The sequence below is a fragment of the Phyllobates terribilis genome, unplaced genomic scaffold, assembly GCF_046119375.1.
Source record: "Phyllobates terribilis strain yellow unplaced genomic scaffold, ASM4611937v1 Scaffold_4__5_contigs__length_816908805, whole genome shotgun sequence".
NCBI classification, from domain to species: Eukaryota; Metazoa; Chordata; class Amphibia; order Anura; family Dendrobatidae; genus Phyllobates; species Phyllobates terribilis.
The window spans coordinates 292,772,697-292,799,373 of NW_027362764.1; the positions used below are offsets into that span (position 1 = coordinate 292,772,697).

At 45.5% G+C, this 26,677-nt stretch overlaps 1 protein-coding gene and 1 pseudogene across 1 annotated transcript in view; both read left to right on the forward strand.

Moving 5' to 3' along the window:
• COBL (cordon-bleu WH2 repeat protein) overlaps positions 1 to 26,677 on the forward strand; it is a 694,630-nt gene that overhangs the window by 68,614 nt on the left and 599,339 nt on the right. The gene's annotated exons all lie outside the window — the stretch shown is intronic.
• Positions 24,553 to 26,095, forward strand: LOC141265347 (uncharacterized; annotated as a pseudogene).

Sequence of the window (26,677 nt, forward strand, 5' to 3'; positions counted from 1 at the left end):
GAAGGACAAGTTTAATGTAGTAATAATAAAAAAAAATGATATTCGTATATTTAAATAATTAATATTGTTTGTTTTACTTTAGCATTAATCAAATGATTAGCATGAGACTGTATTTAGAAAATCACACTTAAAAATATGATCCCAACGAGAGCCCAACTTGAATCTGTGTACAAATGTAACCAATAACTTAAGTAACACATATTACTTTTTTGAAAAATTTATAACATATTGTTTTTTAAAAATTGCACATCAAAATTTTGAATTTAACTCCTCAAAAACAAAATATCCGCAAACATTATCTTGTGACACATTAAAGTCTGTACAGTTCTAAACAAAACGGTGCGTCTCCCATCTCTTTATCTTATTTCTAACCTGAGATATGATAAAAAATGTAAGATCATACAAGCCCAAAATTCTGACTTTTTCAAAACTTTAGAAATCTATAAAAATGTAACTAATGAAGATAAAAATGCAAACTTTTTTTTGTATTTCACTAAAGTAGCACTTAAAAAAACAAAACAAAGAAAACTAAATCTGAAGACATTAGGTACAAAAAAATATTCAGATTTGGATCACTTAACATGGAATGACCCTATAATGTTCACCATAGCTCCCCACATAGTATGATGGTCTCTGCACAGCATGATGGTATCCACAGCCACCCACACAGCATAATGGTTTTCACAGCATAATGTTTACCACACAGCCCCCCACACAGTATGATGGTCCCCCAGTATGATAGTCCCACCACACAGAATGATGGTCCCCCCTACAGCATGATGGTCTCTATAGCCCTCCTCAAAGTATGATGATTCCTCACACAGGACACTTTTCCCACCTCAGCATTCCACACAGTATAATGGTTCCCCCCACAGTATGATGGCCTCCACAAAGTATGATGGTTCCACTACAGTCCCCTACTCAGTATGATGGACTCCACAGCCCCCACATTGTATTATGGTTCCCCCACATTGCTCCACACAGTATGATGGTCCCCAGTCATAGTATGATGGTCCACCACAGCTCCAATACAGTGTGATGTTCAACCCACAGTCCCCCATATAATATTATGGTCTCCACAGCCTCAATACAGTATGATCGTCCCCCACAACCCCCATATAGTATGAGGGTCCCCCTCACAGACGCAATACAGTATGATGGTCCCCCACAGCCCCCATATAGTATGAGGATTCTCTTTACAGTCCCAATATAGTATGATGAACCCCTTTACAACCTCCATACAGTATGTTGGTCCCCCACAGCCCCCATGTAATATGAGGGTACCTCTCTTAGCTCAACTTATAGAATGATAGTCCCCCACAGCCCCCATATAGTATGAGGACCCCCTCACAGCCCCCTTATTGTATGATGGTTCCCTACAGCCTCTATATAGTATGATGGACCCCTTTACAGCCTCCATACAGTATGTTGGTCCCCCACAGCCCCCATGTAGTATGAGGGTACCTGTCTTAGCTCCAATACAGCATGATAGTCCCTCATAGCCCCCATATAGTATGAAGGTCCCCCTCACAGCCCCCATATAGTATTAGGGTCCCCCTCACAGCTCCAGTACAGTATCATGGTCTCTCTTGCAGCCCCAATGCTGTATGATGGTCCCCCTCGCGACTCCAATACTGTATGATGGCCTCCCATAGTTTTATGGACACCACAACTCTCAAAAAATAAACCTTTAGGCTACGTGCCCACGTAGCCGATTTGATGCAGAGCGTTTTTGCCTCTCTCTGGCAGAAAAAAAACGCATGCAGATTTACATGCGTTTTTTCTGCCAGAGAGAAGCTTTTTTTCAGCGTTTTTACATTCGTTTTCGCATGCGATTTTCAAGCAGTTTTCCAAGCGATTTTGAGCAACACTTGGAAAAGTGCTTGACAAGTTGGTCACACAATATAAATCCATGCAAGCGGCATGGATTTATAATGTGTGAACAACTGATGCTTTAAATGCAGCATCTATAATAAAAAAAAGAGAATTAAAACGTTAAAAAAAAAACAACTGTATACTCACCTCTCTGGTCTCCTCCAGTTTGCGTCCGGCCGTGTCCTCTCTCCTTGGCGTCCCGCGGTGTACTGTCAGGACCTGCGGTGACATCATTTAGTCAGCTGATGGTCACGCGACCGTCAACTGACCGCCGACGTCAGCGGTCACGTGACCATCAGGTGACTAAATGATGTCACCACAGGTCCTGACAGTACACCGCGGGACGCCAAGGAGAGAGGATGTGGCCGGGAGCAGACTGGGGGCCGCCAGAGAGGTGAATATACAGGTTTTGTTTATTTTTAACTTTTTTATTTCTTTTTTTCACCGCGTGGTAGCCGGGATGAAGAGGAGTTGTAGTCTCCTCTTCATCCCGGGTACCACACGCACCGCGATTACGCTGCAAATTCGCGGCCATTGAATTTAATTGAAACGCAGCAAATCCACATATACCTGCGGGTTTGCTGCGTACCAATGTTCCTCAATGGCCGCGAATTTGCAGTGTAATCGCGGTAGAAATGGTCATGCTGCGTTTTGCAATGCAGTGCGAATTCGGCGCGCAAATTAGCGCATCATGTGCACAGCACATCCGAATTCACATTGCTTTGCATGGCAGACTGTTTTACAAGCGTTTTCGCAGCCGTAAAAACGCCGCAAAAACGCTACGTGGGCACATGGCCTTATACTCACTTAATCCAGCCTCCATTGCTGACGTCAGCTGCGTGGTGCCGGCTCCAGCAGGCCATGGGCCGAAAGTATCCTGCAGCACCATAACTGTTAATAGTACCGGTGTCCTCTGTACTGTTAACAGTGTCACAATTTATGCAGCCCACAACCGGACCGGCTCATCTGGCATTTGCTAGAATTGCCAGATGGCCAGTCAGGCCCTCTGTCTCTCATCAAAGCAGTGTTCTGTCAGGCATCTTGGTCGCACATTCCTCTGTGTAGTCATCCTGACAGGACACTGAGTGGAGCTGGACTAAAGGAAAAGATAAACACATTTCTTTAACTGACTGAGAATCCATCTCAGTCAACCTGACAGTTTTAGTGTGTCTATCTCGTGATTGACTCAGTCCGTCCTACTGCATGTCCTGGCAGTTAATATGCAAAGAAGAACTAAGTGCCACCTTAGCTAAAAAAATAGAGTGTAACGATTTTCTATTAAAAATAAATATTTTTATTAAGTCTATTAAAAATATGAACATATGTACATAACAATACAGCAAGGAGCTATTAAAAAATCGATAGATGGGTATTTAGACAAGTTGCGCATGAGCCGAAAAAAAGGGTATATATGAAACAAAGCATATCTCTTACAAGTACTTAAAGATATAAGTATAGTAACAGTCAGAAAATAAATAGTTTATCCATCAATGTCCAATGTGTCTTCTGACCTCTATAGTCACTTATCTATATAAAGTACCAGACATATAGTAGAGAAACCTTCAATAGTATGCTAATAAATAGATGCCAGAGAACAAAATTACTGTAATAGTTTAACAGGTCCAGCAAACAAGATAAAAAAGTAGCATAGCACACTTAGCTCTATGTCAACCCATCAGACGTGCGCCACGACGTATGTTTTGCCTGTTTTCCTCAGGAGGAGATGGATATTGGCTCTTTCCCAGAATAATAACACCAGCCCCTAGCTGTCTGCTTTCATTCAGCTGGGTATTAAAAATAAGGGAGACCCCACACCGTTTCTTTAATTAATTTATTTCATGCGCGCTATTCACTGACAGCGGGTGCTGATAACAACTCTCATCAGCGTCGCCTGGTCTCGCTGATCGCAGGGAGACCAGGCGAGTATGATGATAGTTTTAGTCAGCAACCAGCGGCTGGACCAACGGATGTGTCATTAGTGTGCACGTGTGCATTTAGTTAATGGTGCCGGAAAAAAAGAACATGTCTGCGGGTTTTTCACACAGACATGTGCGCACCACCATTGAATATAATAGATGTGCATGTGTCCGTACTTGCGGTCCTTAACCCGTTTACCCCCCATGGTGGTTTGCATGTTAATGACCAGGCCAATTTTTACAATTCTGACCACTGTCACTTTATGAGGTAATTACTCTGGAACGCTTCAACGGATCCCCCTGACTCTGAGATCGTTTTTTTCGTGACATTTTGTGCTTCATGATTGTGGTAAAATTTATTTTATATTACTTGCGTTTATTGTGAAAAAAACGGAAATTTGGAGAAAATTTTGAAAATTTAGCAATTTTCTAAATTTTTATTTTTATGCCCTTAAATCAGAGAGATATGTCACACTAAATAGTTAATATATAACATTTCCCACATGTCTACTTTACATCAGCACAATTTTGGAACCAACATTTTTTTTATTAGGGAACTATAAGGGTTAAAAGTTGACCATACAATTTCTAATTTTTCCAACAAAATTTACAAAACCATTTTTTTTAGGGACCACACCACATTTGAAGTCACTTTGAGGGGTCTTTATGACAGAAAATACCCCAAAGTGACACCATTCTAAAAACTGCACCCCTCAAGGTGCTCAAAACCACATTCAAGAACTTTATTAACCCTTCAGGTGCTTCACAGGAGTTTTTGGAATGTGGAAGAAAAAAATTAACATTTAGCTTTTTTCACAAAAATGTTACTTTAGACCCAATTTTTTTTATTTTCGCAGGGGTAACAGGAAAAAAAGGACCCCAAAATTTGTTGTGCAATTTCCCCTGAGCACACAGATACCCCATATGTGGGAAGAAAAAAACTGTTTGGGCGCACGGCAGAGTTCGGAAGGGAAGGAGCGCCATTTGACTTTTTGAATGTAAAATTTGCTTGAATAATTAGCGGACGTCATGTTGGGTTTGAGGAGCCCCTGATGTGGGGGGTTTCCACTGTTTAGGCACAAGTGACACCATTTTGGAAACTAGACCCCTCAGGGAACTTATCTAGATGTGTGGTGAGCACCTTGCACCCCCAGGTGCTTCACAGAAGTTTATAACATTAAGCCGTAAAAATTAAATTTTCACATTTTTCCCACAAAAATGTTTTTCAGCCCCCAATTTTGCATTTTCATAAGGTAACAGAAGAAATTGCACCATGCAGTTGTTATGCAATTTCTCCTGAGTAAGCAGATACCCCATATTTGTTGGGAAAACCACTGTTTGGGCGCACGGCAGGGTTCGGAAGCGAAGGAGCGCCATTTGACTTTTTGATTGTAAATTTTTTTGAATAATTAGTGGATGTGCCCCTGATGTGCCTAAACAGTGGAAACCACCCACATGTGACACCATTCTGGAAACTAGACCACTCAGGGAACTTATTTAGATGTGTGGTGAGCACCCTGAACCCCCAAGTGCTTTACAGAAGTTTATAACATGGAGCCGTAAAAATAAAAAAATCAAACTTTTTCCGCAAAAATTAGGTTTTAGTCTCAATTTTTTTATTTTCACAAGGGTAAGAGGAGAAAATGGACTCCAAAAACGTTTGTGCAATTTCTCCTTAGTACGCCAATACCCCATGTGTGGGGAAAATACAGTGTTTGGGCACACGGTAGAGTTCAGAAGGGAAGGAGCACTGTGTGACTTTTTGAACGCAAAATTGGCTGGAATCGAGAGCGAACGCCATGTCTCGTTTGGAGAGCCCCTGATGTGCCTAAATAGTGTAAATCCCCCACAAGTGACCCCATTTTTGAAAATACACCCCTCAAGGATTTTATCAAGGGGTATAGTGAACATTTTGAACCCAGAGGTATGAGAGAATTTGATAACATTAGGTCATCATATTGAATAAGTTGTCATTAGTCTTGAGCGCAAGTGCTCGCTACTTGAGTTTGCATCAGGTACTTGGGTATGCACCATGTATCGTGCGTGCTCGAGTGACATACTCGAGTCCCCACCCGCGTGTTTCAAGGTTATTAGACACCCCAAAAAAAAACATGCGGGGATAGCCCGTGCATGGCAGACAATCCCCGCAAGGTTTTTTTGGCCGTGAAGCATATGGGGTGGAGAGCAGGTCACTCGAGCACCCGCGATACTCAGTGCATACCCGAGCACCCGATGAAAACTCAAATAGCGAGCACTTGCGCTCAACACAAGTCGCCATATCGTCATCTTTTTTTTTTTTTTACTTTTGAAAAAAATCCCAACCCTAACACCAACCCTAATACAACCCCAACCCTAACCCCAGTCCAACCCTAACCCCAGCCCAACCCTAAGCCCAACCCTAGCCCAACCCTAACCCAAAGCCCAACCCTAACCCCAACCCTAGCCTAACCGTAGCCCAACCCTAACCCTAGCCTAACCCTAACCCTAGCTCAACCCTAACCTTAAACCTAGCCCAACTCTAACCCTAACACAACCCTAACCCTAGAGTTTATTTTTTACGCTGTTCCTCGTGCGGTATACAGTACAGACCAAAAGTTTGGACACACCTTCTCATTTAAAGATTTTTCTGTATTTTCATGACTATGAAAATTGTGCATTCACACTGAAGGCATCAAAACTATGAATGAACACATGTGGAATTATATACTTAACAAAAAAAGTGTGAAACAACTGAAAATATGTCTTATATTCTAGGTTCTTCAAAGTAGCCACCTTTTGCTTTGATGACTGCTTTGCACACTCTTGGCATTCTCTTGATGAGCTTCAAGAGGTAGTCACCGGAAATGGTTTTCATTTCACAGGTGTGCCCTGTCAGGTTTAATAAGTGGGATTTCTTGCCTTATAAATGGGGTTGGGACCATTAGTTGTGTTGTGCAGAAGTCAGGTGGATACACAGCTGATAGTCCTACTGAATACACTGTTAGAATTTGTATAATGGCAAGAAAAAAGCAGTGAAGTAAAGAAAAACGAATGGCCATCATTACTTTAAGAAATGAAGGTCAGTCAGTGCGAAAAATTGGGAAAACTTTGAAAGTGTCCACAAGTGCAGTTGCAAAAACCATCAAGCGCTACAAAGAAACTGGCTCACATGAGGACCGCCCCAGGAAAGGAAGACCAAGAGTCACCTCTGCTTCTGAGGATAAGTTTATCCGAGTCACCAGCCTCAGAAATCACAGGTTAACAGCAGCTCAGATTAGAGACCAGGTCAATGCCACACAGAGTTCTAGCAGCAGACACATCTATTCAACAACTGTTAAGAGGAGACTTTGTGTAGCAGGCCTTCATGGTAAAATAGCTGCTAGGAAACCACTGCTAAGGACAGGCAACAAGCAGAAGAGACTTGTTTGGGCTAAAAAACACAAGGAATGGACTTTAGACCAGTGGAAATCTGTGCTTTGGTCTGATGAGTCCAAATTTGAGATCTTTGGTTCCAACCACCGTGTCTTTGTGCGACTCAGAAAAGGTGAACGGATGGACTCTACATGCCTGGTTCCCACCGTGAAGCATGGAGGAGGAGGTGTGATGGTGTGGGGGTGCTTTGCTGGTGACACTGTTGGGGATTTATTCAAAATTGAAGGCATACTGAACCAGCATGGCTACCACGGCATCTTGCAGCGGCATGCTATTCCATCCGGTTTGCGTTTAGTTGTACCATCATTTATTTTTCAACAGGACAATGACCCCAAACACACCTCCAGGCTGTGTAAGGGCTATTTGACTAAGAAGGAGAGTGATGGGGTGCTACGCCAGATGACCTGGCCTCCACAGTCACCAGACCTGAACCCAATCGAGATGGTTTGGGGTGAGCTGGACCGCAGAGTGAAGGCAAAAGGGCCAACAAGTGCTAAGCATCTCTGGGAACTCCTTCAAGATTGTTGGAAGACCATTTCCGGTGACTACCTCTTGAAGCTCATCAAGAGAATGCCAAGAGTGTGCAAAGCAGTCATCAAAGCAAAAGGTGGCTACTTTGAAGAACCTAGAATATAAGACATATTTTCAGTTGTTTCACACATTTTTGTTAAGTATATAATTCCACATGTGTTCATTCATAGTTTTGATGCCTTCAGTGTGAATGCACAATTTTCATAGTCATGAAAATACAGAAAAATCTTTAAATGAGAAGGTGTGTCCAAACTTTTGGTCTGTACTGTAAATGATTAGACGACTTTATTCTTCGGGTCGGTGCGATTACAGCACTACCAGAATCATATCGGGTTTTTATGATTGACAGCTGTCTCACACTAAAAGACGCATTTTTTTGCAAAATCTAGTTTTTGCATCGCCATATTTTGAGAGCTATAATTTTTCCATATTTTGGCCGACAGAGTCATGTGACAGTGACAGCTTGTTTTTTTGCGGGATGAGTTGACGTTTTTATTAGTACCATTTTCAGGCACATAACATTTTTTGATCGCTTTCTATTCCGATTTGTGGGAGGAAGAATAAACACAAACCAACAATTTTTTTCTTCATTTTTTATGCTGTTCCGCATGTGGTAAAATTGATAAGGTAGCTTTATTCTTTGGGTCAGTACGTTTACAGCGGTACCACATTTATATAGTTTTTCTATGTTTTGGCGCTTTTACAGAATAAATGCTATTTTATAGAAAAATATTTTTTGCATCGCTTTATTCTGAGAGCTATAACTTTTTTATTTTTCTGCTGATGGAGCAGTATGGCAGCTTGTTTTTTGCGGGACAAGATGATGTTTTCAGCTTTACCATTTTTATTTATATTCGTCTTTTTGATCGCGTGTTTTTCCATTTTTTGTTTGGCGCGGTATGATGATAAAGCATTGTGTTTTGCTTCTTTTTTTGTTTTACTGTGTTCACTAAAGGGGTTAACTAGTGGGACAGTTTTATAGGTCAGGTCTTTCTGGACTCGGCGATACCAAATATGTGTACTTTTTTTGTTTTTTTGTTTTTTTTATTCATAATAATATTTATTGATGGGTACATTATATTTTTATTTTTGGTGGATTTTTTTTTTATTTTTTTTTTATATTGTTACTTTTTTTTTTTCATTTTTTAACACTTTTTTTACTTTTATACTTTGTCCCACTATGGGACGTTTATTTTTTTTTACTCTGATCACCTGTATAGCATAGGGATGAAGCACCATCACTGTGCTATACAGGCTGTCAGCACTGCAGATGCAGAAGATACTTTGGTCATGCACTGCGCATGACCAAAGTATCTTCCTGCTGTCTGGTGACCCGGATGTTGTCATGACGACATCGAGTCGTCATAGCAACATCCAGGAAGCCGCTGCAGACAGAGGTGAGGTGAGTATTGGCGATCACCTCCCCTTGCCCCCGCAATGCTGCGATCGACTTCGATTGCAGCATTGTGGGGGTTAAAGTGCCGGGAGCGGTGCGGGACCGCTCCCAGCACATAGTACCGGGTGTCAGCTGTGACAATCAGCTGACACCCGGCTGCGATCGTGCCCGCACAGCCTTTGTGCGGCAAAATCAACATGGCGTACTAATACGTACCTGGCTCTTAAGTCCCAGGCCGCAGATATGTATTAGTACGTCCTGGGCTTTAAAGGGGTTAAAAAATGGACCACATACGGACATAAAAAATGGACGTGTAAAGGGAGTCTAATAGGTGCAGAAATGCTGCAGTAAATCTGCAAAATAAGAAAGTCACCAAAATCTTTTTGCGGAAACATAGTCAATGTAAATTTTTAGCATCAGAGTTTCAATTATTTTCTTTTGCTTATGAGAAATTTTCTCAAGCTTCTCCTATTAAACAAACATGAAAATGGGACTTGCATTTTTGAGTTTGATGACACACGACCCACCAAAAATGTGTGTTTTTTCTGTGAAAATCACGGATAGAACACATGTGAAAAATAGATACCTGAATGAGGCCTTAGGCTTTGGCTAGTTTTGCACTATGTTTTTGTGGCATCTTGGACATTTCTGACAAAACAAATGCATTGTAGTTTTCATCCATGGACCATATCTCAAATGTGCAAATATATTTCACACACATTTGCATATTTGCATTTGGAAACCTTTAAGGGATAAAAATAATGTGCTCTGATGTGCTTTTTTATCTTTTAAAATAAACACAGAAGCTATATGTATCTGTTTTTCTTTACATTAAAGTAAATAGAAAACGTATGCAAACACGAATGTTTTTGATCCATCTTTATTCCAAAAGACTGTCATATGAACAGTTAACCCAGCTATCCCCATTATAAATACACTGATGTGATGTGACCTGTGATGTGTTCCCGTTTGTGGCCAAATGCACAGATCAACCGGCCGGTGTGTTCAGCTCTAGCTGTGCTTTCATAGAACAACCACCCAAGTCTGCACAAAAACAAGGTCATGTTAACAGCCCCATAAAATATAATGGGTACATTCTCTATCCGTGAAAAACACGGATGTGAAAAACAGATGTGCCGTATGAGCTCTATACTACCTCTGCTTCTGCCGTCCATAAACTTTAAAAAGTAGCTCTTTTTTCACACTAAGGCCACAATCACACGTTCAGTATTTGGACATTATTTACATCAGTATTTCTAAATAAAAAAACCAGGAGTGGGCGAAAGATGCAGAAGTGGTGTGTGACACCCCAGGGGTCTGGTTGCCACAGTGATAGAGAGATTACGTCTGAGAGCAGGTGGGAGGTCCTTTGGTCAGGGATCCTGTGCATGCCACACCTCCTGCCCAGTCTTGGGAGGGGAAGGACTTCCCCTATATAAACCCGGGGCTGAGGCAGGGTGAGTGAGAAAGAAGACAGAACAAGAGTAGAGAAGAGAAGCAGCATAGCAAGAAACATCAGGAGCTCTGTGGGGAGCAGTGTTACAACGAGTCAGGGGCTGGCAGCTGCAGAGCTCGCCCTGACTGAGAAGATTTCTTACCGGACCCGGAGTCCGAGGCTGTGGGGACTAACTCCTACCCAGCAGCAGAAACCGTCCGGCAGAGGATTTCAGGTCCTCTGGCCCAGAAGCCCGAAGGCACGGTCACACGCGTGGGACCAGCACCGCCATCGTGGAGCGGAAGCCATTAGAAGGCCCCGAGTCACCGGCCATACGGGTGAGCACCACACGGTACACTCAGGGACGTGGGCTACTTATTCCCGCCTCTAGCAAGGTAGCCAGAAGAGTACAGTTAGTTGGGAAGGCCTACAACTCCGCCTGGCCAGGGGAGATCCCATCTGCTCAAGGACTGACCAGGCCCCTATCACTAGCAAGTACTCCGGGAGGGTCTATCTTTGTCACCAGTAAAGACCCTGAACTACACCGCACCGTCTCTGAGTGGTTCCTACTACCCCCATCATCCACGTCGGCTGCCCTGAGGCCATACCCCTCCCGTTGGGGGTTATACCATCCACGCTGCACCATCCTTCCACCGGCCTCAGCGGTCTGCCCTGCAGCGGCAGCTCCATAGCTGCATTCAACGGATGGCGTAGTCACCAACCATCTACTGCTAGTACATCGCCGCTCAGTTTGACTCCCTGGGCACGGACCGGGTCGCCGCCACGAGACTACAACCCTCAAGAGATCCGGCTCCGGGTAAGCTCCCGCGTGCGCAACGCAGCGCGACACAGGCCCAGGGGCGCGTCAACTTTGGCGTAGTCGGCAGGATTTCGTGCCCGCAACCACCGGGTACTGCGTGCCTGAAAAGCAAAGACTGTTCAAACTTACCAGTGGTGAAGATTCCCGCTATCCGTGGAGGTTTCCCGCCATCCGGCGCCATCTTCTACCTTCTTCCCGCCATCCGCGAAGTTTTCCCGCCATCCGGCGCCATCTTCGACCTTCTTCCCGCCATCCGTGGAGTTTTCCCGCCATTGGACGCCATCTTGAGGACGCCGCGCGGGAAGAAGAGGGGCGTGGACTCCGAAAGCGCGCGAGAACTGAAGCCCCGCCTCACGTCCGGACGTTGCGTAAGGTCCTGGAAGGAGCCCAGCAGACGCCGACGTCACCGGAGCGCGACGGAAGGTCCTCAACCCTGACGATCCACTGCGGAGCCGCGGCCTACGGAACAGGATCATCGCAAGGTAGGCCACGGTCCACTAGGGGGGAGGAAGATGTCGGATACGGAGGAGAGCTTCACTGCCTCAACTCCCGCCAGCGCCACCGCTGCTGCAGTTATGCCCTTCACCATGCCCTATATCCCGGGAGCAGCTTGGCTACCCCAGTACTCAGGGGAGTCACATACCCTGCATGACTTTAGAGAAAAGCTGGATAGCCTCTTCCAGGTGTACCCCCTCACAGAAGAGCAAAAAGTGAGCATCCTGGTGGCCCAACTAACTGGGGCAGCCAAAAGGGAAGTAAAATCCTGGCCACCTGGGAGGAAGACTGTCGCAGGGATACTAACCCGGCTGAAGGACACCTTTGATACCCGCACCTCAGCCGAGATTAAGCTTAGATTCTACGGGTGCAAGCAGAGAGCGCATGAGAGTATAAGGGACTATGCACTAAACCTACAAGAGGCCCTGAGGGCCATAAAGCAGACCGACCCTGATGGGGTGGGAAACGAGGACAGGCTGTTGACTGAACAATTTATAGAGGGTTTATATTGCAATGCCCACCGAACCCAGTTGCGGGCAATGGCCTTACAGGATCCCCATCTGGACTTTGCACAGTTCAAGGACAGAGCCATCCGGGTGCTCCGAGAACCGGCACCGGGTGGCGTTGTGACCCACAGGCGCCCAGCTATCACTTACCACCAGGAGGCGGCGCCCTTGTCGGCAGGGCCTGTGGGAGCTGATGCGCAGGCTTTGGACAATGACCCGGCTCCAGACCTACGCCATCAGGTCCAAGAGCTAGCTAAGAGCGTTGCTGCGCTAACCCGAACTGTGCAGTCTTTACAGGTTTCCACCCCAGGGAAGATCCAGCTGGCATCCGGACCGGAGGACATCCCGTGGCGTCGACCAAGGAGGACCCCACCGGCCAGAGGAAGACCCAGTGACAAATACAGCGAGGACGGACGACCCATCTGCCGCCGCTGCAATCAACCTGGACATATGGCAAGGTACTGTTCTTTAAACGGGCACAACCTGGGGTAGAGGGCCAACCCCCAGGAAAAAGATCACCAGGCCCATCGAACTGGCGCGACAGATATGTGGGAGGACGTCCAGTCTTGCCTGTGGTACTGGATGGCATTCCCATGAGTGCCCTACTGGACACCGGGTCACAGGTCACCACCATCCCGTACGTGCTCTTTAAGCAGTACTGGAATGACTCGGATATTACCCGCTACCCTGACGACGACTTGAGTATCATCGCCAGCAATGGCCAGCCCGTGCCACAGATCGGATTTAAAGAGGTGACCATCAAAATCGGTAGAGTCGAACTGGCAGCACAGGGACTGATCATTGTAGACATTGACAAACATGAGAGCCACCCAAAAATAACTCTAGGAACTAATGTAATTGAAAATTGTCTTGCAGAGGTGATTTTCCTTCTACAGCAGGTTGCCAAGAACGCCAGCTCCGGCGAGCAGCGAGTGCTCCAGAAAGAGATCCGGGCACTGATGCGACGGCAACAGGTGGAACTCTCCGGCGGTGAGATTGGTAGCGTAAGAATGTGTGACCCTTTCCCTATTGCCATGCCCCCAAAAAGTGAAATGATGATTTGGTGCCGGGCAGCTATTGGTCTGAGAGGTAGAGATTACCAGGCAATGGTAGAACCAGTTTACTCAGACAGTAGACCCACCATTCTGACAGCACGGGGGGTGGTCAATGTACGCCATGGGAGGGTGCCCGTTCGCATAATCAATATCGGGGAGAGGGAAGTGTACCTGCCCCGGTATGCCACGCTAGCAAAATTATATACCATCAACCAAAACTCTATACAGTCTGTGGAACCCTTGCCTCCATCTCACCCGGAGGAAGGTAACGGCTCTAAGAAAGTAATGGAGGATTGGTGTCAGCAACTACACTTGGGAACTGACTCCACTCCCTCCCACCAGAAACAGGGAGTCTACCGGGTGGTTCAAGAGTATGAGAGAGTGTTTAGTAAACACCCGTTAGACTTCGGGCGAGTCAAGGGGGTAGAACACCGCATCCCCACGGGAGATCATCCTCCCATAAAAGAGAGGTATCGACCCGTACCCCCTGCACATTACCAACATGCCAAGGGGATGCTTAGAGACATGAAGGAGGCTGGGGTAATCCGGGATAGCTGTAGCCCCTGGGCAGCCCCGCTAGTTTTAGTCAAAAAGAAAGACAACACCATGAGGATGTGTGTAGATTACCGGAAAATCAACCGTATCACACACAAGGATGCGTACCCCTTACCAAGGATAGAGGAGTCATTGGCTGCTTTAAGGTCTGCTAACTTCTTCTCTACCTTGGATCTCACTAGCGGGTACTGGCAGGTTCCTGTAGCAGAGGCGGACCGGGAGAAGACCGCATTCACCACCCCGATGGGACTTAGCGAGTTCACCTGCATGCCGTTCGGACTCTGCAACGCCCCAGGAACCTTCCAACGATTAATGGAGTGCTGTCTGGGCCACAGAAACTTCGAGACGGTCCTGTTGTACCTGGACGATGTCATCGTATACTCCAAAACTTATGAGGACCACCTGAAACACCTGGCGGAGGTGTTCAAAGCTCTGGCGAGTTACGGCCTAAAGGTGAAACCCTCCAAGTGTCACCTCCTGAAACCAAAGGTGCAGTACCTGGGACACGTGGTGAGCGCTGACGGAGTGGCTCCCGACCCCGATAAGATCACCGCAATTAAGGGATGGCCAAGCCCCTCCAGCGTAAAAGAAGTGCGGCAGTTCCTCGGGTTGGTAGGCTACTACCGAAGGTTTATTCCCGGTTTCACCAAAAAGGCAGCACCTATGCAGGACCTCCTGATAGGCCAGTCCCGGAAGGCCAAGAACCAGAAGCCGCCCTTCAAATGGGAGGAGCTGGAAGAAGAGTCCTTCCGCCAGCTGAAGATGGCCCTCACGGGGGACGAAATCCTGGCGTACCCGGATTATAGCCAGCCCTTTATCCTCTACACCGACGCCAGTAACATCGGGCTAGGAGCCGTACTGTCCCAGATCCAGCAGGGGAAGGAACGAGTAATTGCCTACGCCAGCCGAAAACTGCGACCCACCGAAAGGAACCCCGAGAATTACAGCTCATTTAAGTTAGAGTTCCTGGCCGTAGTATGGGCAGTCACCGAGCGCTTTAAGCATTACCTCGCTTCTTCCCGGTTCACCGTGTACACGGATAACAACCCGTTGACACACCTGGACACGGCAAGACTCGGTGCCCTGGAGCAGAGGTGGATGGCCCGTCTGTCCAACTACGAGTTCACAATCAAATACCGGGCAGGACGCTCCAATACCAACGCGGACGCCCTGTCCAGGATGCCCAACCTGCCGGACGGAGGAGAAGATCCGGAGGGACTGGAAGAAGTTGAACTCCCTGCATTCCACCGTCATGGGACTATCCAGTATTCCCACCGGGTAAGGAGTAAGCAGGCTGCTACGTTGAACCCCTTACCCCACTACAACTGGGCGGAAACGCAAGACAGCGACCCTGCCGTCCGACTGGTGAAGGAGATGCTGACTCGGCCGGAGGCTCGCCTTGAACCAGACGCTCCGGAGGAAGCCAAACAACTATGGGCAGAGAAGAGTCGACTGTTCCTTTACAAAGGGAAGTTGTGCCGCAGAATGGTTAACTCCCGGACGCATGAATTACTCTGGCAAGTAGTGGTGCCACGAAGAGACGCAGCCATGGTGATGGAGGCATACCACGACGGAGCTGGACACTTCGGGTGGAAGAAGCTGGAGTTCCTGCTGCGCGAGCGATTCCACTGGGTAGGCATGAGGGGAACCATTGAGAAGTGGTGCAGAGACTGTGGCCCGTGCAACCTGAGAAGGAAGGACCGCGCCAGCCAGAAGACTCCCCTGCAGTCCATCGTCACCCGGCAACCGTTGGAACTGGTAGCCTTGGATCATGTAAAACTGACCCCAAGCAGAAGTGGCTACGTCTACGCGTTAACCATCGTGGATCATTACTCCCGGTTTCTGGTTGTCGTCCCCGTCAAGGACTTAACGGCTCAAACAGCAGCTAGAGCCTTCCAGCAGCACTTTTGCCGTCCACACGGGTACCCGGACCAAGTGCTGACGGACCAGGGACCTGCCTTTGAAGCGGAAGTCTTCCAGGAATTCTGCAATCTGTATGGCTGCCGGAAGATAAGGACGACACCCTACCATCTGCAGACTAATGGACTTTGTGAAAAAATGAACCAGGTGGTAATGGATCTTCTAAAAACGTTGCCCCTGGAAGAATGCAGTCTGTGGCCTGAAAAGTTGCCCGATCTGGTGGACCTATACAACCACATCCCGGTAGGTTCCACCAACTGTACCCCGGCTTACCTAATGAGGGCAAGACCTGGTAAGTTACCTGTTGACCTGGAAATGGGAGTCCTGACACCCGAGGACACTTCACCAGAAACAGACTGGGACACAGAGAGGCAGCAGCAGTACCGGAGAGTACAGGAGAGCGTGGAGCGAAGTCTCTGTCAGGCTAGGGAAAGACAAGAGAAAACTTACAACCAGTATGCTCCCGCTGTTCCCCTGGTACCCGGAGAGCAGGTCTTGAAGAGGAAGAGACGGCTCCACAAGTTGGACGACCAGTGGGAGAAGGACCCGTACACCGTACTGCCCTCAAGCCACGAAAACCCGAAGGTCTGTACCATCAGTAAAGACGGAGGGGAAACCACAGCCATTGTATCCCGGGACCACCTGAAGAAGTGTCCCGAACAACTGAAGAACCCTGAAGAGGAACAAGAAGACCATCGACCCGTAGAGGAAAGGGAAGATATGGTTAGTACCGTGCTCGGGGACTTCCCTCGGTCTTGGACTCAAGTCAATGGTGCAGTTGTGGTACCCGTACTCACCTTCCTCCAACCATCATCCCAAGAACCTACGGAGCAACCGGTAGAGCTGGAAGAACAGCCGGTCCAGGAGGCAGAAGACTCTACACAAGCAGACCCGGAAAATCAACCCTCTGCTTATAGTGAGCCTGCCATACCCCTAGTGAGCCAGAGGGCCCATAGACAGCTGCCCAGTTTACCCTTGACAGCTCCTACACCCTGTAGTTCAGGGCCAGACAGTCAGCTCCGTAGGTCCACTAGGGCCACTAGAGGCCAGCTACCCGCACGTTGGAGGATCTAAATGTTTAAGCTATCTTATAATGTTTACTTGTTTATAGTTGCTTGTGTATAATTTTGTGTTTCTAGTTCTTTTTAGGAGTCCTTGGTGGATTTACCGGGAATCCTTGTACATAGTTGGAGCGTAACCCAGGATGGACTAAAGACTGTTAAGGACTCGGGGCAGGACAGGCCCCTACCTGGTTACGTCTCCCTGTTTTGGTGAAATGGACACCTTGCTTTTCAAAACTGCACCCGGTTGCGGACACGCCGTAACCATCTTATGTGTTTTTCTTATTGTATTGTTATTGTTATACCTTGTTATGTTTTTCTAAAAAAATATGTTTAGTCCCGGAGTACTAAATTTCACTAGGGGGGAATGTGACACCCCAGGGGTCTGGTTGCCACAGTGATAGAGAGATTACGTCTGAGAGCAGGTGGGAGGTCCTTTGGTCAGGGATCCTGTGCATGCCACACCTCCTGCCCAGTCTTGGGAGGGGAAGGACTTCCCCTATATAAACCCGGGGCTGAGGCAGGGTGAGTGAGAAAGAAGACAGAACAAGAGTAGAGAAGAGAAGCAGCATAGCAAGAAACATCAGGAGCTCTGTGGGGAGCAGTGTTACAACGAGTCAGGGGCTGGCAGCTGCAGAGCTCGCCCTGACTGAGAAGATTTCTTACCGGACCCGGAGTCCGAGGCTGTGGGGACTAACTCCTACCCAGCAGCAGAAACCGTCCGGCAGAGGATTTCAGGTCCTCTGGCCCAGAAGCCCGAAGGCACGGTCACACGCGTGGGACCAGCACCGCCATCGTGGAGCGGAAGCCATTAGAAGGCCCCGAGTCACCGGCCATACGGGTGAGCACCACACGGTACACTCAGGGACGTGGGCTACTTATTCCCGCCTCTAGCAAGGTAGCCAGAAGAGTACAGTTAGTTGGGAAGGCCTACAACTCCGCCTGGCCAGGGGAGATCCCATCTGCTCAAGGACTGACCAGGCCCCTATCACTAGCAAGTACTCCGGGAGGGTCTATCTTTGTCACCAGTAAAGACCCTGAACTACACCGCACCGTCTCTGAGTGGTTCCTACTACCCCCATCATCCACGTCGGCTGCCCTGAGGCCATACCCCTCCCGTTGGGGGTTATACCATCTACGCTGCACCATCCTCCCACCGGCCTCAGCGGTCTGCCCTGCAGCGGCAGCTCCATAGCTGCATTCAACGGGTGGTGTAGTCACCAACCATCTACTGCTAGTACATCGCCGCTCAGTTTGACTCCCTGGGCACGGACCGGGTCGCCGCCACGAGACTACAACCCTCAAGAGATCCGGCTCCGGGTAAGCTCCCGCGTGCGCAACGCAGCGCGACACAGGCCCAGGGGCGCGTCAGGTGCACTTGTTCATATTATATTTTTCCTCTGATTGTTCCACTCCTGATTTTGGCTTACAAATAGTGATGTAATATACTGACCAAATACTGAATGTGTGAACATGGCCTAACTCTGCAACTGCCATACACTTTAAAAAACAAAACAGCAACTAGTATCTTCATAAGAACTCCTCTACTTCGTATGATGCATAAATGATTTAAAAAAGACAGTGCTCAAGAAGATTCTCTAAGTATTTGAAATCTTTCCAGTTTTGTTTCCCTCCCTTCGTCAAATGTACACGTCTTTTGCAAAGTTTGTATAGAAAGACAGATGTCATCTCATCCATAACAGTATATTGATTGCTAGTGTGCCAACATGTACCTGCATCCAGCTCTTGGCTCCCATGGAGTTTAATCATGCCAGATGGCACCAATGTTTTATCTTAACCAGCTTTTTCTGTCTGCTTTTTACAACTTATCTGCCAAACAGCATTACACAATAATGTCTAAACTGTGGTTTCAGTCTAATATATATTGATCTAATGATATGGTTAATCTCCTGGCAGTGAATGACATACTCTGTATTTACTTGAAATGACATTTGTATTTTTTCTTAACACCTTAACAACCGCCAATGAAGCATTAAAACGATCATCATTCAAAGGGTTTTCCCACAAACAAAAGTTCATTTTAATCAATAGCTGGAATAATAATAATTTCCACAATTAGATGTGTTTAAATAAAATGTTCCTGTGCTGAGATAATCTTATAAATGTGCCCCTGCTGTGTACTGTGTAATGGCTGTGTCTGACCGTGCAGGGACATGGTCTGATCATACCACAGCTCCTGGGTAGGGAGGAAGCAAAAGAGGATACAGACAGGACAGCATGGGATCTCATCTCTTTCTTTTTGTGAGGTAAAACATTTCACTGACTGTTTTTAAAAAATATTTTATTTCAATGAAAGAATTATTTGCGATCCCGTGCTGTAATGTCTGTATACTTTTTTTTTCTCTCCCCTGCCCAGGGGATGTGGTATGATCAGACACAGTCATTACATAGTACACAGCAGGTGCTCATTTGTAAGATTATCTCAGCACAGGAACATTTTATTTAAATACATCCAATTGTGGAAATTACTGTATTATCATTCCAAGATCAATTGATTAAAATTAATTTTTGTTAGTGGGAAAACCCCTTTAAGGGGCCTTATTCGTCAGCGCCATTTTAAAATGGTTGTGAGACATAACTAAATAGTGCCCCCCAGCAGCTGAAAATCCCATGGGTGACAGCTGTATACGACAGCTGACAACATGCGGCATAGGCTTTGACCGGTTTTTGAACCCATCGGGGCCGATTAAACCCCTTAAATTCAACTGTCAATCGTGGTAGCGGCATCTAAGTGATTAAAAGGGGGATAAAACACCCCTTTTAATACTATTGACCCCCCCATGATCATAATAGTGCTGGTAGTTGCCATGGCACCCCGAGGTCATCTGATGACCTCAGGGTACGGCGGCCTGTTAGACTCTGCTATAAGCAGAGTCTAAGTATTGAAAACAGCCGCACTCTCATATGGTTGCAAATAGTGTACAGTTTATTAAATAACTAATGTTCACCACACCGTGGAATAATATTAGAAGTGATGAGAGAAGCGATACGTCGTGTCGTTTCGACCCAATCCTGGGTCTTTGTCAAACATCGCTACGAGAAATATATAATAATTACTGTGCTGTACAAAGAAATATAACATACATAATCCCAAAGTAACAAACAATATTTAAATAAACAGGATATGTAAAACAATTTTGAATATATTTGAATATATTACCATATATCTTATGGGGCAGCAGCAAAGGAAGAGAAGGTGAGGAGCAGACAAAATGTTGTGTATATGTCTATAATAGCTGGAGATATTATATCAGGGCTTATTTAATTAATTGATGCAGTCATACTCTGGAGAGGGGATCAAAGGAGTGAGATCCGCGATATATCCAAATTTTTAAGGTAATAAAATTCTTCTTTCCTCTTTTTTTCTTCTTCCTCTTATCCCCATTCCACCCCTTATGATTTAACCTTGCTTTGTACTTTGTATTTTCATAGTAAGGTCTAATTTATTCTCATGTTGTATAACAGATGATCAGTATTATTGCTTATAACTACTTACTGTTTTCTATTGTCCATAACTGAATAGAATAAATAATTCACATGTACTATATGTAATAATTTATATGCTCTCTTTGTCTACCATTTTATAACTAACCCTATCCCCTTGTAACACACCTAATATATGCCACTTAGGTTATATTCAGTACAGACCAAAAGTTTTGACACACCTTCTCATTTAAAGATTTTTCTGTATTTTCTTGACTATGAAAATTGTACATTCACACTGAAGGCATCAAAACTATGAACTAACACATGTGGGATTATATACTTAACAAAAAAGTGTGAAACAACTGAAAATATGTCTTATATTCTAGGTTCTTCAAAGTAGCCACCTTTTGCTTTGATGACTGCTTTGCACACTCTTGGCATTCTCTTGATGAGCTTCAAGAGGTAGTCACCGGAAATGGTCTTCCAACAATCTTGAAGGAGTTCCCAGAGATGCTTAGCACTTGTTGGCCCTTTTGCCTTCACTCTGTGGTCCAGCTCACCCCAAACCATCTCGATATGGTTCAGGTCTGGTGACTGTGGAGGCCAGGTCATCTGGCGTAGCACCCCATCACTCTCCTTCTTGGTCAAATAGCCCTTACACAGCCTTACACAGCCTGGAGGTGTGTTTGAGGTCATTGTCCTGTTGAAAAATAAATGATGGTCCAACTAAACGCAAATGGAATAGCATGCCCCTGCAAGATGCTGTGGTAGCCATGCTGGTTCAGTATGCCTTCAATTTTGAATAAATCCCCAACAGAGTCACCAGCAAAGCACCCCACACCATCACACCTCCTCCTCCATGCTTCACGGTGGGAACCAGGCATGTGGAGTCCATCCGTTCACCTTTTCTGCGTCTCACAAAGACACGGTGGTTGGAACAAAAGATCTCAAATTTGGACTCATCAGACCAAAGCACAGATTTCCACTGGTCTAATGTCCATTCCTTGTGTTCTTTAGCCCAAACAAGTCTCTTCTGCTTGTTGCCTGTCCTTAGCAGTGGTTTCCTAGCAGCTATTTTACCATGAAGGCCTGCTGCTCAAAGTCTCCTCTTAACAGTTGTTGTAGAGATGTGTCTGCTGCTAGAACTCTGTGTGGCATTGACCCGGTCTCTAATCTGAGCTGCTGTTAACCTGCGATTTCTGAGGCTGGTGACTCGGATAAACTTATCCTCAGAAGCAGAGGTGACTCTTGGTCTTCCTTTCCTGGGGCGGTCCTCATGTGAGCCAGTTTCTTTGTAGCGCTTGATGGTTTTTGCAACTGCACTTGGGGACACTTTCAAAGTTTCCCAATTTTTCGGACAGACTGACCTTCATTTCTTAAAGTAATGATGGCCGCTCGTTTTTCTTTACTTAGCTGCTTTTTACTTCCCATTATGCAAATTCTAACAGTCTATTCAGTAGGACTATTAGCTGTGTATACACCAGACTTCTACACAACACAACTGATGGTCCCAACCCCATTTATAAGGCAAGAAATCCCACTTATTAAACCTGACAGGGCACACCTGTGAAGTGAAAACCATTTCCGGTGACTACCACTTGAAGCTCATCAAGAGAATGCCAAGAGTGTGCAAAGCAGTCATCAAAGCAAAAGATGGCTACTTTGAAGAACCTAGAATATAAGACATATTTTCAGTTGTTTCACACTTTTTTGTTAAGTATATAATTCCACATGTGTTAATTCATAGTTTTGATGCCTTCAGTGTGAATGTACAATTTTCATAGTCAAGAAAATACAGAAAAATATTTAAATGAGAAGGTGTGTCCAAACTTTTGATCTGTACTGTATATAAACTGTAAGGCTGTGTGCCCACGATGCGTTTTTAATGCGTTTCTGCAGCGTTTTTGCAGCTGCGGAAACGCAGAAACGCATTAAAAACGCATGGTAGAAGGGCAGCAATGTTGCCCAATGATACTCTGCTTGTGCTGTGCACATGCTGCGGAAATTTCCGCTGCGGATTATCATTGCGGAAAAAAACGCAGCACTACTAATTATTTTGCGGAAGTGCTGCGTCTTCGCCGCCATTGACTTGCATTAGACTGCATGGATTATGCATCACTGTATATGTAGATGCGTAATCCAAGCGTTCTAATGTGCGCATGGTACCCGGGTGGAGAGGAGAGGAGAGTCTCATCCACACCCAGGTACCATTAAAAAATCTGTAAAAAAAAAATAAAATAAAAAATAAATGTATATTTACCTTCCGACGGCCCGCGCAGCGCTCCTACTTGCTTCCCGGCACTTTGCAGTGGATTGAAGGACCTGCGCTGACGTCTGCAGGTCTTTCAATCCACTGCTGCCGGGACCAAGTGGAACAAGCCAGCGCGGGCCATCGGAGGGTAAGTATATATTTATTTTTTTATTTTTACCACTCTCTCGGGTCACAGTATATAAATCCATGCAGTTTGCATGGATTTATATAGTGTGACCTAGTTGTCACAAGCACTTTCCAAGTGATGCTAATCGCTTGGAAAGCGCTTGTCAATCCACATGCGGAAATGTCAGTGAATAACGCTCCATTTCCGCATGTCCCTGGCAGGAAAACGCATGTACAATCCGCATGCGTTTTTTTCTGCCAGGGAGATGCAGAAACGCTCAGGAAAAAATCCTGAGCATTTCTTCATCGTGGGCACATAGCCTTAGACACTGCAGAGCACAGGATCTCACATTTACCTATCTCTTACAGCATTCCCAATACCCCAGGAAGCAGACTCTTTGCTGCAATAGTACATAGGTCAGTACTATTACGGGTCATTCCCCCCCAACCTTTTCTCTACCTTCTACCATCTTCCTGTCCCTTGCCTCCATAAAAATAAACCTTACCTTTATTACAAACAGTTAGTCCTTTTTTCAAACTTTTTTATTTCTTACCTTGAAATTCGGATATATTGCAGATCTCACTCCTCTCCAGAGTATGACTGCATCGATTAATTAAATAAGCCCTGATATAATACACACGTGGTTAAAATTGTTGGTACCCCTCGTTTAATGAAAGAAAAACCCACAATGGTCACAGAAATAACTTGAATCTGACAAAAGTAATAATAAATTAAAAATCTATGAAAATGAACAAATGAAAGTCAGACATTGGTTTTCAACCCTGCTTCCAAAGAATTAAAAAAAAAATTAACTCATGAAACTCCACTAGAAGCAGCACTTGCTTGATTGGCTCTGCTACATACAGGCGATGAGCAGATCGCCTGTATGTAGCAGATTTGTTCACTTGCTATGAGCGCCGACCACTGGGCAGGGCTCATAGCAAACTGGCCAAGACAACCACAGGGGTCTGCTGCAGACCCCGGGTTGTCATGCCAACCCATCAGTGACCTGCACTCATGTGATGGGGTCACCGATGGGCGGGGTAAGTGACGCGCTACCGGCGTGGCGCTGTTAAATGCCGCTGTCAGAGAATGACAGTGGCATTTAACTAGTTAACAGCCGTGGGTGGCTCGCGATTCCACTCGCGGTTGTTGCAGGCACATGTCAGCTGTATAGATCAGCTGACATGTGCCTGGTTTAGCGCGGGCTCAGTAACGGAGCCCGTGCTGAACCGGAGGTTATGACGTGGTGCGTACTATTACGTACCACGTCATAAAGGGGTTAATAAACTGTACACTATTTCCAAACATATGAGAGTGCGGCTGTTTTCAATACTGAGATCTTTGGATTCATCCAGTCCAGCCTGAACCCCCTAAAATGCTGATTGCGCATCTTTATTGCTATAAGCAGAGTCTAAGGCTGGAATCACACTAAACGTGTAAAAAATCATTCCAATCCTCAGAGCCGAGAGTTCCATCAGTGTTCTCTGTATGGTAATCCATATTTAATGCGATTGCAATATGATGATGCAATATTTTGTCGCCCATGTATCTGTATGACATCTAAATGGCCTTACATTTCGCACATGGTTTTCCAATGTAACATCCGATTAAATTACCTGTCTCAGTGGTCTGAAACTTATAAAAACCTAATCAACAAGGCCATACATTGAGCCCACAGGAAGATTTCGCCACAGATCTTTCTAATAGGACCCCTGCTGGGGTTTTTGTTATCCTTGTTTGCTAAAAACATGTCTGACAGGCTTGCCTTAACCACAACTGAGCGGGTTCTTTTACATTGGGTCTTGTCTCAACGTTTTGGGGAGCGTTACCCAGTTATTGTGGATCCGAGGAGGTGAAGACGAATATGGGTCCATCCACTTTTGAGGCGATGGGTCACTAAAGGATATTTCCTCCATCTGTATGGTGCACTACACAGCCATCCTGACAAGTTTTATGACTACTGTCGGATGGGCATCTCTACTTTTGATGTACTTTTGGAGGCAGTGTGACCTGAGATAACATTCAAGAACACAAAGATGTATTTCGCCAGAGGAGCATATTTTACTTACATTACGGTATGTATTACTCTTATATGTGTTGTACATTAAATGTAATGTTAATTTTTAAACACATTCCATCCATATGTTGTTAGAAACTCTTGTGTTAATGTTTATGCCATCTTGATTTCATATCTATTCCTGCATTTTGACATTAGCACTGCCTGATGTTATTAAAACTTTAATTTTCCTTTTCATATAATAATGATGTCTATTAGATATTGCCACTTATATGTTGTAATTATATTCTAGGTTCCTATCCACCGGTGTCTCCTATGCAGCACTTCATCTGGAGTTTCTTATTGGGAAATCTACGATCTCAGGCATTGTACGTTCATCTTGTACAGAGATCTGGTCCCGCCTTCAGAATTCAGTTATGCCTGAGCCCAAACAAGAAAACTGGCTGCGGATAGCCCGTGGCTTTGAACAAGCATGCCAATTCCCATACTGCATTGGATCCCTGGATTCCAAGCATATCCGTGTTCATAGGCTGCTAAACTCAGGGTCCCAATATTACAAGTATAAACAGTTTTTTCTGTTGTGCTGTTGGCCCTGGTTGACAGAACATACAGGTTTATAATTGTTGATATTGGGGCCTATGGAAGAACTGGAGACTCCAGAGTCTTCAATTCTTTCACAGTGGGTCGGTGGCTGCGAACTAATGATTTAGGTATCCCACTTCCACTGGTTCTACTGGGTTCACGTTTGGAAGCAGTTCGTTATGTAATGGTTGGGGATGGGGCATTTCAATTGACCACAATATTACGACGCCATGTCCATGGAGAGGCCTGGACAACCGGCGGAGAATTTTGAATTATCGCCTATCACGCTCAAGGCGATTGGTGGAGTGCGCCTTTGGGATCCCCTGTGCAAAATGGAAGGTCATGATGTTAGCCCTCAACTAGGTGAAGCTAATCTGAATCATGTGATTAAGGCCTGTGTGATCCTTCACAATTTTACCAGGATCCATAAATGTCCACCAAATGATGATAACGATGAAGAATATCGGAATAATGCCAGACCAACAACACATACGTTCACAATCCACGTCGTCAGCCCACTGGTCTTAAATTTCAGGACATATTTACATATTATTTTGTATCACCAGCGGGATCTACTCCTTGGCAAGACTATGTTGTGTCTATGTTATAATATCCTGTGTTTCCTTTATTTTTGTAATAAAATGTTAATGACAAAAGTGTATGATGGCTGTTTATGTTAAAAAGTATACCGTCAATATCTGTAGCATACGGATATTTTACAAAATAAAATTCATATAAATTTAACAAAGAACTTTATTACAATCAAGGGTAATTTTGACCAAAAGAGGCATATTGAAATCATATGCCAAATTATTAATTACAAAACTTTTTACAGGAAAAGAAGAAAAAAGAATAGTAATCCTGAATATACAAAATTTGGTAGGAAGGTGGTGATGATGGCGGAGGTACAGCATGACTGGTTTGTTGCGTTTGGCTTTGGTGGATTATTTGGCCGCTGTGAGGTGGATAAAACTGGATTACGGGTCAAGGGATGGATTATTTGTGGGCCCTGTTGTGGGACATTGTATTGCCCACTTAGGTAAGAGTAGGAACACTCCTGTTGAACTAGGTTTGCTATTTGGCTAAACTCCCCAGAATGGCCATGTCAAGCAGACCCATGTTGAGACCACTCTCCTACAGTGGGTTTGCTCAAATGGCCAAATTGGGCTGGTGCAGTAGGATGTTGGAAGTAAGGTTGTGGTGGTTGTAGTGGGAGATGTTGATAAGGTCTTTATTGTGGATGAGGTGATGGGATCCATGGTGGAGGTGGTTCA